Source organism: Saccostrea cucullata, unplaced genomic scaffold, assembly GCF_032062105.1.
Source record: "Saccostrea cucullata isolate Sc308-1 unplaced genomic scaffold, CSIRO_AGI_Scuc_v1 ctg34, whole genome shotgun sequence".
Taxonomy (NCBI): domain Eukaryota; kingdom Metazoa; phylum Mollusca; class Bivalvia; order Ostreida; family Ostreidae; genus Saccostrea; species Saccostrea cuccullata.
In genome coordinates, this window is record NW_026933012.1 from 208,163 (window position 1) to 228,058 (window position 19,896).

At 32.3% G+C, this 19,896-nt stretch overlaps 1 protein-coding gene across 3 annotated transcripts in view; it reads right to left on the reverse strand.

Moving 5' to 3' along the window:
• LOC134236900 (high affinity cationic amino acid transporter 1-like) overlaps positions 1 to 3,937 on the reverse strand; it is a 48,456-nt gene extending 44,519 nt beyond the window's left edge. The window contains exon 1 of one of the 3 annotated variants that reach the window (XM_062719060.1): positions 3,513 to 3,929. The gene's annotated coding sequence lies outside the window, so the exon portion shown is untranslated. Of the gene's footprint in view, positions 1 to 2,750; positions 2,806 to 3,512 lie in introns of those variants that run through there. The other 2 variants (XM_062719058.1, XM_062719059.1) reach the window with 2 other exon arrangements.
• Between the last annotated feature and the right edge of the window lie 15,959 nt (positions 3,938 to 19,896).

Sequence of the window (19,896 nt, forward strand, 5' to 3'; positions counted from 1 at the left end):
AAACACATTCTGAGGTAGACCTCAGGAAAGAGTGTAAAGGCGAATCAGAGGGCGTCAACATTCCTGATCATTTGATAATAAACAATACTCGCCTTTTCTAGGCCTTTCTGTGAATATATCGTTATATTCCGAGATTCTTTTACATTATCATATCAAGTGAATCACGTGGTATAGCATTACGTCAGCGTGATATGGTCAGTTACTTCTGGTTTAAGTGATAGGGCGCAAAAAATCTAAGAGCTCATTATCGTTTTACATACGAGTTCTTTTTTATTTCACCAAATTTGTCCTAGACAAATAATTTTTCTAAAGTATCATGTCAGTGAGTATTCTACAATTGTTAATTTCGGTGATTATAAAATACTATTTGACGCTTTTGGTGACGATTGCCTCATTATTCAAACTTTCATAAAACAATAGTTAATCTTAACGTAAGGTTTCTTTTTTCTTTTACTTCAATGAAATGCCCCGAAAATAGTCATATCGAACCGGGCGTAAATTGGCAAAACAGCTGACAAATATAATTCATATTTTGTATGTCAACGAAACCTTGCATTCAACCGTTTTAATAAATGTGAAAGACTTTATACATGTTGTTGTTATAGACTGTGATGTACTTCTTTGATTTTCTCTTAAGTGTTTTGAAAAATCGAAGGTTTTCGACCATTTACTCGTATCTTGCCGTATTAGATACTAGTATTACATTTGTAGCTGGAAATAAAATTCTAGTGTAAACTAATTATCAACGATTCATAATTGGTATAGAACGAAAAAGACTTCCATTTAAATCCCCAAAATCTGATTGAAAAAAAACGTTGTACTTCTTGTTAATCATAAATAATTTTTAGCCAGAATCAAAAACATCTAAAAGCCACGTGTTCCCGTGACGTCGTATGCGGCATCCAAAGTCAGAGAAATTAAACATATAGGGTGAATTCACCATGCATCGGATACCCTTGTACTTCAACAAGTTCTAGCGATATCGCTACCGACGGAAAATTATTAAAATGGAGTTTAACATTTAGTTTGTGATTAAAATAACAATTTAGGACACAATTATATGCCGTTTACTGAGAAATTATCCCAAAAAATCGAGTTTTTAGAAAAAACAGAAAATTCACCATGGATCGGACATTGTTCACCATGCATCGGACAGACGGTATGGAGACCGGAAAAATATCATACCTTTATCACAATGCTTTAAAATCCTTGATATGGATATATTTTCATCTTTTATCTAAGAAATAACCCTCAACTGTAATTTAATCGACGATATTATTGCACAAATGTAGAACGATTCTCGAGACCTCACTCTGTCTAAGAAATGCTTTAAAATGCTTATAATGCCGTAATCATGGTTTATCATACTCTGGTTTGTAGAAATAAATAGTAAAATTCCAGACGTCATTTATCGATAACTTGTATTTTGACTGAAAATATAGAGTTTTTATTTTCTTTTCCCGCAAAAAACAGCTGTCAGCTGGGTTCTGTATGAAAATGGTAGTACTTACCTTTGCATCGAAAAGTGTCCGATGCATGGTTTATTTGTGTCCGATGTACGGTGAAAATAGCATACTAGTAAAAACCAGCTCTAATAAGAATTAAACAGACATTGAAGTGAAATTTAATTATAATTTATGTAAAATTACCAATCCCTGACAAAATTCACCAAAGTCCGACTCGTTCCGTGGAAGTCGAATTTAAAAGAACGATAACTCTAAAAATTGCAAAATCATAAATTTCGGGTTATTCCCCTTTGATGATGTAAAATATGACGCAACTTCAAGGCCATTTGCGGGGTATTTTTATCACAACATGATAAACACAATCGGTATCATTAAAAAATTTAAATCTTGGTCTTTATGACAGAAACAAATAAATACACAGAACTCATAAGTTGAAAGAGAGTTTATTGCCTAAAGTTGTATGTGTCCGATGCATGGTGAACTCACCCTATACCAAATATATTGTTGATAAAATACAAAGGCTTCACTTTTCAAATATTTTTAAAAGGTATTTTTCAGGTATTTACTTGGTATTACATCTACACATTGAATTGAATTTAAGCTTTAACAAGTGTTTCTGTAAAGCAATTTTTGTTTTAATGATGAGTAATTTTTTTTTATTGATTTACATGAAACAAACATTTCCTCTTAAGCTTAAATTACCAAATATAGTAGGTAATTTTTCAGCTTGACAATGGTACGTAGAGTGTGAAATAAAACGATTCATGTTTTATTTTCAAAAAAAATTCTTGTCGAATCAATAATTATTGCATTTACGACTTCCAATTATGTACTAAGCTTTATCTGTGGTACAAATTATAACCTCATATCAATTTTTACATGTAAAGCCTTAGAAAGTTAAATGTGGAATTAAAGAAAACATTATCAATAATTCATTTATTCTATTTTAAAGTGGGTGTGTGGGACATATTCAAATCGACAACTTGCAACCACTCAAACCTATTTTTTCGGATCATTTATTATGCATTAACTTCCAGGTGAAATGAATTCAATGCAAATACAGATAATACTAGTATACATGCAGTCAAGAAAAAATAAATAAGGATTCTAGTAAGAAATTTAATTTTCAACAAACGACAGAAGTGACACAGAAAGCAACCTTACATGGTATTTAATCAACAACGCCCAGCATCAAGTTCATAGACTATTTATTACAGCATAGATATGTTCATGCAAGTAGTCTAAGCAATACACATTTTTTCATGATCTTTCTGATGTATTTACATATTACCATGACAAAGGGTTATATTTATGGCTTAGATAGCTCCTTAGTCAGAGACTCTACCGGAAGTAAAATATTAAGTTAGTCATTTAGTGATTATAGATAATGCTGAGAGACATGATGTTAAATAAAATTTTTGAAGACATACTCTCAGATATTAAGCGTGAGGTAATTGGTATTACCAAGATTAGCCTTAGTGTGGTAAAGAAGAATCGGCTTTTGATGGCTCATCATTTAATTAAAAGCAATGCTTTATGTATTTTCTGACACAAAAGATGCTTTTAAAAGGAAGCGCAATTTCCCCTTTTCTTCAGAAGAAATGATCAAAAGTTTTCTTTTTCAAATAAAAAACGCTTACTCATCATTGCGATGTTAAGGAATAAAGATTTACTAAACTAAGCAAAATATTGCTTTAAAAATGTGATTATATTGATTTTTTTTATTCTATAAATGATAATGCTTAATTAACGATCACATTGCAATTGCACTTCAAAAGGTGATCACAGAGAGAGTGAAAGAAACAAATTTAAAATAATAATAATAAAAAAAAGAACAAGAGGAACACAGCATTGGTGTCTTTTAACATAATTACGTATCTTTATAGATACATAATATATACAGGTAATAACAAGGTTGCTTTCATTTAGACCTTCTTGATATTTAAAAAAAATTTGACCCCGAATTATCTATATAAAAAATACAGCAGATTAAAGATAATTTTTTTAAGGAAAAGTTCATCTGTTTTATCTTTTGGAGCAACTTACTTATTACTTGCTAAGTTCCATCCTGATATTTGAAGTGTTGTTTGTCCTGTGATGCAAAGTGAACAAACCAGCCTCTGAATGCACAATCAATATAACTTAATATACTTCAATACATTTTGAGTGCAGTAAATCAGATCAACACAGAGATTTTGAAAGATCTCAGTCTACGAACGACGAGGGTCCCAAGTCCAATGCTCTCTCAACGTGTCTGGTAGTCTTAAAAAAGCCAATTCTCTCGGTGTGTGATATCGACACAAGGTCTCCGATGGGAAATGTTTTAACTCTTGCTGAATACGAATAAAAGTTCCTCTTTGTGGACTTTATTAGGCGGAGAGTCATGGGAAGCCGATGTTTCGCTTCCGAGAACCGTAATCAACATTCATGAAACATGCATGCGCTCACTGTTTTGTATCATTTTATAGGCATCCGGTTGTTAGCATCGTGTTAATTCCCCGGATGTTTATTTCGTGGATGGATGATGAGATAGATTTATGATATGATGCACAACGTATAATGTGAATATTGAATGTGGTAGTTTTATTGCTGTTACGGGTGGGAAAAGGTAAACTTATCGACTCTTCGCATCTCACTTTTATCAATATTCGTTTAAATTTTGCTATTGCTCAAAACTAAGGTTTTGACATGAAAAATGTCAAAGGAATCATGATCACTGACTTTTTCAATTGGTGTTTTTTTTTATTATTATTAATTATTGTTTAAATTCAGCACGTAACATTAAAGATTAATTATTTTCCAATTAACGAAATTGCTACATGTATAAGTAATGTTGAAGGACAAACACTATAGCGTCAAAGGATAAGTTGCAATGCTGAGAGTTTTATTCTTTTCTGTGTCCTATGTATCATCTGCAAGAAATTGATCGACACAAGTTCTTTCTCATTATATTTTTGACTGATTTTGATTTTAATTTCTTCACCGAAAAAAAAAATAGTTAGCACTATCCAGAATATGTTGAATTTTCTACGGACATATTCTAATGAAAATCCTTAATTCAGTTGAACTTTTCTGATCGTTTATCAAATTTTTTCTCTATAACCATTTGACCACTTTCAATCAACCCCTCCAATAATTATTCTTGGGAAAATAGATTCATGTCGGTTCAAATAAAATACCACGCTTGTGTAAAAAGGAATGATGGAAATTCAGATATTAAAAGTTTTCAAAAGATTGACGTGTTAATATAATTTTTCTCAAGGACGATTGAGTAAGGACGGTATAATTGAAATAAAGCTTCTTGAAGATAAAATACAGATGAATATTTATTCAAATCATATAATCTGAGAGTGGGAACACATTTGGAGATCAATTCTTTTGATGTGATAGATAGGGGGATTTTTTTGAAATTCTCTGAAAGACACATTTAGTAGTGTCATGTTATTCAAGTATCCTCAAGTACTGAGTGTACAACTAGGTTTAAATTTATGTGTTCAATTCTTGGCAACTGAGGTAGGATGGGCCACTTTAGGAGATCAAAGTTTGACATCAGAAAAACTGGAATCAGTATTCTTTTTTAAGAACGACAAGATCCTCAAATAGTGGAAAATCAAATTTTGATAAAAAAAAAATTATGGCCGCTAGGAGCGATATCTTTAAAAAAAATCTTTATAAAATATTTATTTCGAGGACGGAGGGGCCCTGCGTAATCATATAAAAATAAGACGACAGTCTCTGATAGTTTAGATTGCAGTGTATTTTAATCTTTGGGAGTAGAAGGGGTATATAGGGAATAATTGATTTCCAATTGGAATAAAGAGAGTTATTCAAAAGTTTTGTACCAAGTACAGTTGAAAAATAATTAGTCATATTCATATATACAAGCATCCTAAGGTATAGGGTGTTTTGTATTTTCAGGTTTATTCAATTCAAATCCCTTGATATAGATTTGTGTCATACAACAGAATCAGATATTCTGTTAAAAGTATTTGGGATATTAACAAGAAAATTGAAAAATTATTAGAATATCATTGCCAGAATAAATCATATAGACAAATTCATAAAAATACATAGAAAAATTCTCATATGTAAGAATCCATTATCTTCTTGATAAATTGATACATATGAACATTTGAATCCTTGTTCTAATTCAATCCTACAGTCCATGTTAAATGTAGTAAATGTACATGTACATACAGAAAAAAAGTCTGTAATGTCTTTTTCTCCAGAAAAGCAAGGACATGAAAGTCATATTCATAATGAAGCATCCTTATATAAAACCCCGTTTTCAGATAATGTTGGATCGAATGAAAGCAAAAAGCCAAAATATTTCATAGTAATAAAGAGGGAAATAAAATCTTATGAAAATTATGAAGAAGAACAGCAGGACAAAAGTGATTTTGGTTGTGGCATAAGGACCTCTTTTTTATCAGACGTTTTAATTTCTATATACTGAGTATGTATTCCAAATATCAGTATCAGATAGTACATGTATGTCTTTTGCGATTAATAAAAGGAGTAAAATAAGCACGGTATTTTTTTTCTTTTCTCAGAAATATAATTCACAAAATAGGTAAGGGATTAATTTTTTATAAGAAAAATATATAACGTCAGTAGCATCGGTGGGCTTTAAAAAGTATATAAACAACGGTGATTTTGATATAACGGTTTAAATAATTAACAATTATGAGAAAAGCAAAAAAAAAGATACCCATCTGTTCTGCTGTGCAGAATGAACAATATAAAATTTCTACCACGGGTAATTTCTACTCTCGGGTATTCTACAAATAATGGAATATGTGATTCTTGGATATAGTGTAACATGAACATTCATTTGAGAATCTCACAAGCAACAGCGATGATTTTAAACCCTGTATATTATTTATTCAAATGATTCTCTGTGCATTGACTTATCCTTATTTTTTTTTTAAGAGAATTAATTTATTTTTTTTGGTTTTTTTTGTATTTTTAAATTGTATTAAATGTGTTAGCTTTTGAACCAGTTAGAATACTATTTATTGAAACATTCTGATTGTACACGCAAGTACCCTGAAGTTAGTATTAAAAAGATGCTTGACTTTCTAATTGAAAATATCAATCATAATGTACTTTTTAGAGATCAGGTCTTCCACAATCTGTTTGAATTGTATGTATGATGGGTTAAAATTGTGCCTCGTTGTTAGCTGGCCTTTTTATATTCTTTTGAAGGAATATTTATTCAAATACTTCTAGAGGAAGAAATACTTGTTGTGGCGTTCAACTCAACATTTAGATAATTATATCGACGATGTATTATCAATTAACAATAGTTACTTCCATACTGTGTATATCCTCTCGATACATCCCAGTGAGCTTGAAATAAAAGATACTACAGACTCTTACACATCTGTTTCATATTTGGATATTTTTCTAAAAAACATGAATGGTAACCTAGCAACCAAGTTTTATAATAAACGTGAAGACTTAAAATTTTCAGTCGCTAATTTACTTTACTTATAAATATGTATCATTAAATACTAACTAGCATGACCTTCTTTTAGGAGTTTATGTTTCTCAGTTGAACGATACTTAAGAGCATGCTCTACGAATAGAAGAAGGATAAAAAAAGAGATCTTGAATGGGTGGGAAACATGTTGATAAAACAAGGACATTAACAGTGTCATTTGAAGTCATCAATTTTCAAATGTTTTAGACGGCACAATGACCTTATCAGCAAATACAACCTATCAGTGACTTCAGTGCCGACTGACGTCGACGTTTTTCATACTAATTGTTTGTCCATTACCGGTATTTACACACTGAATTGTCTACCGTTTCCCCGTTTCCCCCCAATCACTATAAGGAGCACACGAGGGTTGTGACCGGTAGACACGGAATGCTCAATTCTCCATGGCAGCGGGTCCCATCTCTAATTTTTGGTGGTCTGCTCTGCTTCTGATTAGTGTTGGTTGAATGGAGTTTTGAGCTTAAATATTGTTTGTCATCTCCATACGTTACTTTTTACATTCTAATCATTTGAATACTGCAATCTTCATGCTAACACTACTTATTATTTCAAAAAGAGAAAAGACCTACATTATCTTAATCTGTGACTTAAGACTGTGTTACCGGTATCTCATTTTTCATTCACCATTTCTTATTATTTACCGGTATCACCTTGGATTTTTCAATGCCATAGTTTTTCTTATTTATTATTAACTTAGTTAGAATAAAACATTTTCTCCCTGAAATTCAATTTTGCTTAAATGATCGAATTCTTTGCCTATTTTCTACACATTAATTATTAGCATCTACTTTTTGTCCAGACTTTAAAGTTACTTTATCTTGAAAATTAATAAAAATGCTATGTTTAACATGTAGCAATTTCCCCGAGTGAAATTGAAAAAAAGTCAATGATTAAGAATTTTATATAGCCAAAGGCTCAAGTGGGTTTTTCTGATCGAAAGTTGTGCGTGGATTACTGTTTCCCTATGCGCCTTCTATTCGTTGTATGTCTGTAACCTTTTTAGAATTTTCAATTTCTTCCACAAAACTAATGTGCAAATTTCAACCAATTTACCACAAAGCATCCTTGAGAAAAAGGTTTAAAGTTTTTACAACTGAAAATCAACATATTCTTCTAAGAAGGGATGGTTAGATAATTACTGTAAAAGGTTTGTCACATATTTTAAAAATATTTCTTCAAAACCACCCTCAATTAGGAAAGGTAAGATTTTTGACGATGTCTAGGATCAAATTTATTGAAATGATTCATATGGAATTTCCAGGAGACCGTCTTTTTTCATAGAATTGAATTATTCAAAGATGTTTAGATCTATCGTTGTTACTTTCACCCTTTTCATAATTGCCCTTAGGGGACACCCATGCGAAATGATATTCATGATTTTAAGAACCTTTATGAGTTGTTCATAATTGTTCATGAATGGTTTTTAAAGGATTCTTAACAGGTTCATAAAAGTAGTTCATGAATAAAATTCATGAAAACATTCATAATTCCTAGTTCATGAACAAATGATGAACAAATATGAATATTGGTAATTTTCAGTTTAAAGAAAAAACTTAATAGTTCAAGGTAATGAATGTTCATGAATTTTCATGAAGACTAAAAATGTAAAAATTATTGTCACAAACGATCGTTTTTTTTTTAGACCCAAAACACTCTTTACTCCCATAATACAACTTTTGTATGCATATGCAATTGTTGAACAAGCCCCTGATTTAATTAATAACATGCTTTTGTTTTGATTTTGAAAGTATGGGATCAGAGCCGAGTAGGGGAACATAAGAGGTTAAAATCACTATTTTCTACTCTATGTAATTGATAACTTAGATTCTTCAGGATAATAAAACTCTGTTATGAAGTGTCTAGACGGGAGCATTTTATTCTCATATTGAATTACTAATGTTTCTTCATCATTTAAATTGGCCAGCTATATTAAAATTGTGCTTTAAATTATCTCATTTTTCATGAAACAACTTTGTTCGACCGAATTTTCTCTATTTGTCAAACTTTTAACAAATTGTAAGAAAATGAAACAGACTTACAGTCTAGGTAAAATTTCATAATCTTCGTAAAACTGTATCATAAATTTATTGACAACTAAAAAATTATATCTCTTGTCCGTACTGTACCGTACCATTCGTGGGTCGAAAAGCTTTATATTTTGATGCAGTTATAAAGTCACATTTTTCTGTCCATAGTGTGTAAATGATACAGCACAGGCTGCATGGTTGTGAAGAAGCTATGATATGAACCACATTCGTATTTTGTAGTCTATCCTCCTATACACTTTCATAGCTCAGTTTGAGGGCGAGTGGTTCCAAGAGATATTTGTTGTCCTCTGATATGGAGGCGGCCATACTTGAATACGAAACTATGGCTCTACAGGTATATGTAAAACAATCCAGTTCAATAAATGATATAACTTATATTAATTTTAAAAAATTAATTTCAGCGAAAAATCATTCAGATAGTGTTTGTTACTTTTTGTTTAACAAAAATCTTGGCAATTCGAAACTATTTCTTAATTAGCTCTGCAGGACACTTTTTAAGAGGCGCAAACTTTGAAACGCGCGAGACGTTGGAAAGTGAATCGGTAGAGTGGGAGGATTATTAGCGTAGATCGAGTCATTCTTTGTCAACCTTTGAAGAAATTAACAGAATACGAAGAAGGAATATCCAGAGGATCAATTTACTTCATAACTGCAGATATTAGTGGTGAGTTACAAAAAAAATAAAGGCAATCGCTGAATCTGTGAAATATTTGTCAAGATGTTACTGTCTATTTGTAAGAGTTCAGTTATGTCCTTTTTAATGAAAATTTTGTCAAACTTTGTTATGAGTAAGGATCCAACCAAATAACGTTACATTTAATTTTTAAAGATTGAAACATTCATCCTGTTCACCTATAACATCTTGAACATGGCGGGCAAGGGAAACATTCAAACAGGCTAAACTCCCGCTCGGAATGCTTTAAAATATGGCAGTGCCTATGATGCAGAATTAAATGAAACAAATATGCAAAAAAAAACCAAACAAACAATTAAGTCTCAAGTTTTCACATTTATCATGTTTATGAGCATTTTCAGAAAATCTTTCTTGTAGGGAAAAGAGAAGCAGTTAACAGATAATGTTGATGAGTTGAGATTAGAAGATTAAAAAACTCTGGCTGCCAAAAAAAAAAAAAAGAATATAAAAGATCCAGGCTCTTGAAGAAAAACAAAAGAAAGGAATGAAAATATGAATCGTAATCGATCAAAGGATCCAAGTGATGAAATTCTGAAAATTCCACACTCCTGGGAAAGCCAATAAGATTTTTTTATTTGACCACCTCTCCTCAAAATCCTTGAAAGCCCTTTTAGTTGATGCCCTAATTGCTGAACACACTTTTCTGCCAGACAGTGAGACTTGGATTAAAAATCATTCCATTTTAGGCATACACTTTGAAATACACTGAATAAGGAAGCCACTTTCCTCTTGACCAAGTAAGCCACTAAGGATAAGGATTCTGCAAAGAGTCACGTTTGAATTAAAATTTTTCATAATTTTACTAGGAATGAACTACATAATTTATTTATTACCGTTATCACTTTTCAGAGTTGTTTACTTGAACAAAGATTTTGTTACCATGATTGGAAAACAAAAATTCTGTGAAATCTTTCAAGATGCTATTAAAATATTTTCTTTTACAGTTTTTCATTTTGCATAACTTATTACATTTTTGTTTACAAAAAGCAAGAACATTCATGAATAGTTCATGAACATTCCTAAATAACTTTTACAAATTATTCATGAATAGTTCATGAAAATGCATTGAACCTATTAATATCATTCATGAACTTTTCTTGAAAGTTCAAGAATATAATTCATGAACTTTTCTTGAAAGTTCAAGAATTATATGATCATTTTGCAGGCATTTAAAAAATCCAAGTTTGTTCATGAACAACAAATAGTTCTTGAATATTCTTGAACTGGGTTTTCATGAATAAAATCCATGAAATCATGAGTGTCCAATTTTAACTTCATGGGATCTTCATGAACAATTCATGAGCTGATTCAAGAATATAATTCATGAACTTTTCTTAAAAGTTCAAGAATTATTCTTGATCATTTCGCAGGGGCGACGGTGAGAATAGGGACATTTTAGAAGATGAAAGTTTTACATATGAATACATAGGGGGAAATGTTTCAAAATTTTCTTATAAAGAAGAACAGGGTCATAAGTGATATTAATATGAAAGGAAATACTAGTATTCAAATTCTTGATTCGGGTGGTTAGGTGGGTCCAAAAAAAACCTCCAATTGTTGTGCGAGAAATATATAGGAAAATATATTTTTTTAATCTTCTGAAAAGACAGTAAAGAGCCGTGTTGAGCAACACATGCTTCAAGAAGTAACGATTTGGTTTTTTTTTTATTTTGACCTCCTCCCGTCCTCCAACTTCCTGGGATCAAAGTGTACCCGTAAAAAGCGGAAATATTCGAAATATTCGTTGGGGATTATTTTTCATTTATTTCCTTTTAAAAAAATAATTATCAATGGAATTAAATCCAACTCTGAATTTTAATATGACTAATAGAATAGGATTTAATGATAGATGTTGTTGAATACATAATGAATTTGCAAAATGTTCATTTAAAACGAGTCTGTTGATTTACTTCAATATCTTGCCTTGTTTTAAAAATTTTTGAAACGTTGAGCTTGCTCTTGTACCTGGAAGACATAATCTCTAAATGCAGATGATGAGAGTATATTGCTACGTACAAAAATAATATGTGCTTATACATACATTCACTTATTTCTTCATTACAATGTAATACGAAATGCATTAGAACTATTGCATATCTTTTGGAGATGTGAGTGGTACTTGGATTTTGATTATTTAAAAATTGATATTTATGAAAAAAACACCCACTTGCAGAGAGCTACAATGCCACCATTAGAGAAAAACATGAACTGAGTTGATATGTGCACACTAAAAATTCGCTATATCTCGAATTGTTTCTCAGTATGTGCTAAATATTACTGACATGTAACGTGGGTTCCTAACATTTTTATATACTTACTTCCAAAACAAAACTGTCTTGACAAGCAAAATTCGTGCAAAATCTTGTGCGTGCAAAAAAGAAAACAGTTGCTGTGGCCTTCAACTCAACATTTAGATATATCGACGACGTTTTGTCAATTAACGATGGTAATTTCAATTCTTATGTCGATACGATACCGTTATATCGTGATGAATTTGAGATAAAAGATACCACAGAGTGTGACACATCTGTTTCATATTTGAATATTTTAATAGAAAAAGAAAATAATGGTAATCTTACAACCAAGCTGTATGATCAAAGTGATGACTTTAACTTTTCTATCGTCAACTTCCCTAACTTATACTGCAATATACCTTCACCACCTGCATACGTACCGTATATACTCGCCTATAAGTCGGTCCGCCTATAAGTCGGTTGTACTTTTGGACGTTATTTTTGTAGGATTTGCCATTGACCCGCTTATAATAGCTCACTTGATTCGATACGCAAGAGCATGCTCTATGTACATTGTATGATCTATTTCTAAAACGAGGTAAATTATTGACAAACTAGTTGATGAAACAAGAATACCAGCAGTCTCCTTTAAAGTCATCATTTCGTAAGTTCTATAGTCGATACAATGACCCTGGCAACAAATTCAATTTATCAATGAGTAAAATGCTGACTGACGTTTTTCATACTAATTGTATTAATAATTATAGACTGAATTGACGATGAATTTTTATTTCCTGATCATAACAAGGAGCACACGGCGGGTTTGATCGGTCGGCAGCGGATGCTCACTCCTCATTGGCGCCTGATCCCACATCTGATGTTTTGAGGTCCGTGTTCGCTCTGCTCCTATCTTGTATTGTTTTATGGAGTTTTCTTCTTGAACACTGTTCGTAAAATCTATGTGTTTCATTACTAAGGGCTCTGTCCGAATTCCCTTGCAAAAGAAAATGGCAATATGAAAAGGAGTAGTTTTCCATGGCCCCAATTCCATACATTAGAGATTAATTAACAACGGTTATGGGCAATAGTAAAAGAATATATTAGATACAAACTGTTACAAGTTTATAATTTGACATGGCAGGTTAATCATAGCGAGAAATAAATCGTGAACAGGAAACTTTTTGTGAGCAATTCATAAATTCACAAACATTTTTCAGTTCGTAGCATTGAAGTTATCTTGGTATCCATAACATTTTTTCAGATCAGCGAACTACAGATCTGCAGTTAGTGCATCAGTACTTTTATGTATTCTTATGCTTATATGCAAGCTCACGGCAGCTTGTTTTTGCTAATTTTGTGTAAGTCATATAAAACACTTTCATAGAGATGAATAATGTCATTTATTAAAATGACGGTATAAATGTGAACAATTTAACAAACAAGAAGGGGATCAGATTCACAAGCTTTGATTAGCAGTTACGTAAAATATGATAATGTCTGATCCCCCAAAACTGACTAGAAAAAAGTATCTGTAAGACAAGACAATGAAAACTTCATATGAAAAAGTTAGCTACTTGCCTTAAAAAAGAGCTTGGAATTACCACCATGAACTACAACATATACATGTATATATTCAATGATCATTGTTTACAGTTGAACGAAATCTGTTCCAGGGTGTATTCAAGAGCATCTACAACTAGTGCTAATTGTAACGGGGACCGTTACAGATGTTCCCCAAACGCTCCCCAAATCCCTTTCGGTGCCATATTCCCTGTTAGCTTCATTAAATAAGACAAACTCTATGCATTTTTGACTTTAACAACGTTTACCCAGAAGTGTACCAAGTTCATTCAAATTTTAGCATTGCACGCGTGCGCATGTGAATGCATGTGCGTAATGACCGTATCATCTTGTCTACACAATCTAATATATATTAAATATACTAAATACTAAAGTATTTAATCCGAAAGTATTAAAAAATACACTCATTCAAGTGCATTTTTGATTTCACTCATTTCACGTGCACGCACGTGCATACATGAGCTTGGTGACCATATCATCTATCTATGTTCCAAATCCCACCCCGTTTGGTTGAAAACCAAGGGAGTTATAGCTGTTTAAAGTTTAAGCCAATCATATTGCAGCGCACGTACATGCACGTGTATGCATGTGCATGGTGACCATACCTTCTTGTAGAAGTCCATAATATCTATCTACGTTCCAAATCCCATCCTGTTTGGTTGAAAACCAAGGAAGTTATAGCTATTTAAAGTATAAGCCAATCAGATTGCAGCTCACGTGCATGCACGTGTTTTCATGATAATTGCTATATATCATGTTGTAGGATATCCTAATGCATGGCTATATTCAAAATTTCAAAGGATTTTGTCAAAAAACAAGAAAGATATTGAGACTTTAGTTTCAGCCAATCAGAGCGAAGCGCACGTGCATGCGCGTGAGATCTTGCTATTTTCACCATGTCATCATGTCTATGCTACTAATATATCCTCTTATTATGAGTTTCAAAGCATTTCATCAAAAAATAGAAAAGTTGCGGCTATATCTATTATATCGGTCCTTTCACGTGTTGCACGTGCGCGCTCTTGCAAGCACGTGCGCGCAAAATGACCTTGATTCCGCAAATCTACATAACATGTCTACTGACCCTAAAAAGGTTTTACCTACATCGGACGAATAGTTTACTAGATCATTCCCGGACAAAAAAGTACCCAGGAAGAAGAAGAAGAAAAATAATAATAACTAGAAAAGAAACTCGTTGCGAGCAACGAGAGGTCTTCCGTCCGATTCTGAAAAAAATCCCGCAAAATTGAACTGAAAAAGTGATAAAATTTTTTATGGAAACAAAGGAGATTGAACCCGGGTCGCCAGCATGGAAATACAAAGCGCTTATTGTTACGCTTTTGGGACCACATCTCTAAATCTACTTGTATATTACTTCTGAAACAATTTATCTGTCTTAGAATAATGAAAGGCGATCACTATTCATAATAATGCGTTAAACCCCACGGGTAAATCTTCGCGCCAAACTTGCTCAAGATGATCACATCGCAATTTGTTACTTGAGTTTTAAAAGTAATTTTTAGGATAGATAATCTATTAGTGATGAACAGATGATACTGTTTTCTTTCCTTTATTCGATATATACTCAACTTTTTATTCCATGCAAAACCATATACGGACATGTCAATGTTATATATTTCTGCACTATTGTCGCCATTTGTCTACTACTGAAGTCGGCAATGATACATTATTTCGTGCCAAACGTCACAAGTAGTTCTTCACGCTATTCCTTTGAAATGTTTGATCTATTTAATGGATGTGATAGCTTCAATGAAAATTAGAAATGCATGTTCTTATAACCGGAATTTCTAGCGTTAGAAAGTATATTTATCACATTATACAAATATTATATCGTATACGGCCAAGTAACACTAAAGCTGTGAATTCGGTAAGATTTTCCATGAATTTTGTATCCTGTTTACCCCCAAAGTGGAGATGAGTTACACGTTCATAAAAAGACTGGAATGTTTCACTAAAAAAAAAAAAAAAAAAATTCGCCCTCCGACGGTCGAGGAATCTGATACTCTTCATGTTCAATAACTTGCATTTATTACCAGAATATTTATATAACCGTTAATAAACAATCTTAAAAAAAAAATGTTTTTCATATTTTTGTCTTTTCTATTCATTTAATATGTCATAAGCGTGCGAGGTAAAATAAACAGAAGTCAAGTTGAAGTAATACTTTAGAAACATAGTGAATATTAAGTCAGGCAAGTTTCTTGAAAAGCTATTACTTATAACGATGGTTTAGGATAAGTTTTTCCTGGTGCAAAACAAAAGTCTGTAGTCTTCGTATTTCCAATTGTAGTCATGTTGTATTCTACTATGAGATGCAGACAAAAGCAATTTCAATAGAAGTTTGAGGAAACCTCATATTAAAACTATACTCAATGCAACGTAATTGCGATGTAGCAATCTAAAGAATCCTTTACATTTCATAAATCTTTTTGGTAGAAGTTTCGTTCATCTAAACGCTCAGCTGACCTTCTAGAACCCGACATGCTTAATGGCGGAGTTCATGGAGACGCCCCGCCATCTTGGACACGCTTCAGATTTTTAAATGCGAATATCTAGTGTGTGGATTGATCAATTCTAAAATAAACTATAGATTAAGCCTTTCCAGTAGGGTCTCCATTAATATTAAATATATCAAAGAAAAATATCGAAAAACAAAAAAAGTTGAAAAAGTGCATATTCTGTATTCACTTCCTGCAGCGACCGGAAGTACTGACGACGCAAACGAAGGCAAAATTGCACATCTATAACTCATGCATTATCATCTCTAACAAGTCTCCAGTTAATATCTTGAGCCGTTTTCGAGAACATTCGAAGACAAAATTGCATTTTAAAATCAGGAAATTGCCCATAACTTGGCACTGGTAGCGAATTTTCCAACAAACGGAATTTTATATAAAATTCATATAGTGACCTATAATTCCTGAAATTTTCATTGAATTCCACTGAATAGTTTACGAGAAATCGCCTGCACAAAATTTTGTCTAAAAAAAAAAGAATAATAATAATAACAATAAAGAAACAATAGAATCACTATAAGGTCTTCCGTGAAGACGGAAGACCTTAATAATAATAAGAAACTGAGTAAAAACAATATGTTCCCCAACTTCGTTTGGGGAACATAATTACTCTGAAATAATGGAAATGGCAATAAAATTCTATTCTTCGCATGAAACATCCTACAAATAATTTTAAAAAATCTTGAATTAACTTGTATATATGCAGAGTTTGATTCAAGCAGAAGAGATATACACTAACGAACCAAATTAGTTTGCAGACAAACATCTCGTCTTCTAATTCCATCTTAAGGTTTATTGAATGGATTTCTTCTTTCTAATTAGGAATTTAGATTTTTGTACCACGCACATAAATACTGGAGAACGCTTCTGACATTAATTAAGAGATATGTCAGTGAGACCAACTCCGTAATTAAATAAGGGACCTGGGAGATAATCACCCGGGTTAAGTTTTATTGACTCCGTGTTTAAATGCAACCCATGGGAAATATTACATCCCAGATTTAAAGCGATTTCTTTCCTTTTCTTTTAATAATTCTTTCTCGATCTCCATCCCTTGACTGATGTTGAAAACGAGAATATTTAATTTTAAACTTAGATTAGCAATCTGTCATTTACAACTACGGGACTGACCTGCTTAAGATCTGAACGACTTTCTCTTATGTATTGCTTAAGATCTGGTGATCGCATTACAGATATCTTGTTACAGGTCTGTATTAACCCAACGTGGCTATTCCTGGAAATATGATAAATTATTCACTGAAAAAAGCAACCAAGAATAGACGGGCACTTTAAGTGGTACTGCATAACAAAGCATTGATTTGATAAAGTATTGAAAAAATATTTACCTTGATTAATTGAAAAAAAAATTAAAAGAAAGTTTGAAGAACAAGACTTAAATGAACATATTCGGACAGAATGATGTGTTTTCTACCAAAAAACTGTTGACTCTTCTTTGATCTTTGAATGTACTGCTATTGAAATAAATCAAGTATTTTGTTGTAAATTTTGAATTAACGGTATGGAATATATAACAGGACGTATGCTATGCTAATATTGATATTGTTTTTCTGTGTTGTTACTGGTTATATGAAAAAAACTGCATTGGTGTCGAACCAAAAGCAACTGACTCAGTGAAAGGGAAATCATGCAGTCCCGGTCACGTTTACTGTGTTTAATAATTTTAATGACTTTATTATAAATAAATATAAAATTGTAGACTTGGGCTAAAATGTAAACCTGGACTAGGCGCCTTGAGGAGGTAATTAATCTCATAATTCATAAATGTACACAGCACACACAAAAGGAACGTGGAACTTGATCACCCGGTATTGATTTAATTGTGGTCTGCGTTTTTTATACAATAATGGTGATTGTTTGGTCGGGCATAATGTAACATATAGCAATAGGATACATAAATACCTACTGAAAGAAAGATATTCCGGAATACCCATACATGTATTCTTAATTGCATAACAAGAATCCTAGAAACCTAAGATCTTAACAGATAAATTTTCTAATTGAAGCACCGTCTTAATTATGTATGGTAGGTTTTGCATTTACGTCAGAGAAGATATCCCTTGCATAACAATCTTAGAACAAAATCGACAAAATCTATCTTAAACTAAGGAAATGTTTCTAGGATGAAGAAGTTTGAATAATGATGTTAAGAAGCAATTACAAGAGCACAAAGCAAGACACTTAGCATACTAATGGAAACTTAATCAGATATTGCTCTGAAAAACCATTATTTAATACCAATAACAATTGCTTAAAATCGAGAAATGTCCACGTGATGTCTCGGACCTCTTCTTGTATTCTGTGAGAACTGTGCAGCTGTATGCGAGATTAATTCTGATGTAGACTTAAAGTCTTGCAACAAAGAGCATCATTCGTGGAATTAGTATAACCGGATTTTCCTTGATCAAATTTTGCATATTCTTTTCTAGTTTGGAGGATAATTGACAATCAAAAAAACAATTTAGGCTGCGTGGCTTTGCTCACATCTAAATGTGATATTGGCAGATCTACATGCAGAAGATATGGAGTTTACTGTAAGATTGATTAACAAGATAAGGTCCATGGCACTTATAACACGGAGATAAACCAAGTACAACTGCTCATCTTCAACAGACAATCGACAAGAAGACTCATCTTATATTTGGCTTTCAGATTTTAACCAATCAGAACCATCGATTGTCGGGCTCTAACATCGGTCCAAAATCGCCGTCCAATAATCATATTATTGAAATACCACAGGACCCAGGATCAGGCAGTGAGCAACAATGACCTCCGTCAGTTCCCTATCAATAACATCACACTTCGCCATCCACAACTCCCATGGCTGTGTATTCATGGTATCAGGACTATTCTTCATTACGTTTTTCACAGATCAAGTCCAACCCAATCAATTAGGAAAACTGCGGACACCTCATTTTTCTGGTTGTATGGTCTAAGAACAACATTGGCATTTCTTCTTTTTTTCAATAACACAGACGTCGTGATTTATTGAGGTTTCTCAGAATTAAATCAAGTTTCAATGATCTTCTTCAAGAAGATTTAATTGTCTGGACTCTACACTGGGAACAATAGCTTTTAAACGTAGTCCTGCGGAATTAGGTTTAAAAAAAAGTTAATTATCTACTTTTGTGTCAAGCCAGACGTAAAGAATTTACGGTGTTTACGTTGGTAAACTAATCATTTTTCTTTTAATTAAAATGCTTAGCATTAGAAATTACATATGGGTGTATATTTCATTGTCATTCTTTTGAGTACATTGTCTCTCAGAATTTTTTCGTTAAATTACAAATAACTTCGTTATTATTTTTAAGACATAGAACAAAATGCTATCAATTGATGAGGAGAGCTTGATGTTTGAAGGCACGTTGTAAAACATATACTTAATCTTGCCCCTTTTCATAACCATAGTTTAATAATTATTTAAAACAGATATTGTAATGTTAGTTTCACCTAATATTTATCATTAGTATGATGTATAAATAATAAAATAACCTACCAATATCTTTGTCTGTTAGTTGTCATATTTCATAAACAGACTTTACAATGTAGATGAATTTGCATAAAATTTTGCAAAGTTTGAGGTTTGATTTTTCTGCTATTTCTTTAGGAGGAAGGCAAAGGACTTCTTTGATCCTAATTCATAGAATCCAAAATTATTTGAAGAATGAGTCTCTCGGAAAAATGCCGAGTCTACAATGCTGAAAGCAAGTCTTTTTCATCCTAAAAAAGACAAAAAAGCTATTTTCCTTTCTTTGTCTGCCTGAGGTTCATATAATCAATATAAATCAAAATAAAAAAAAAAACGAGGACAC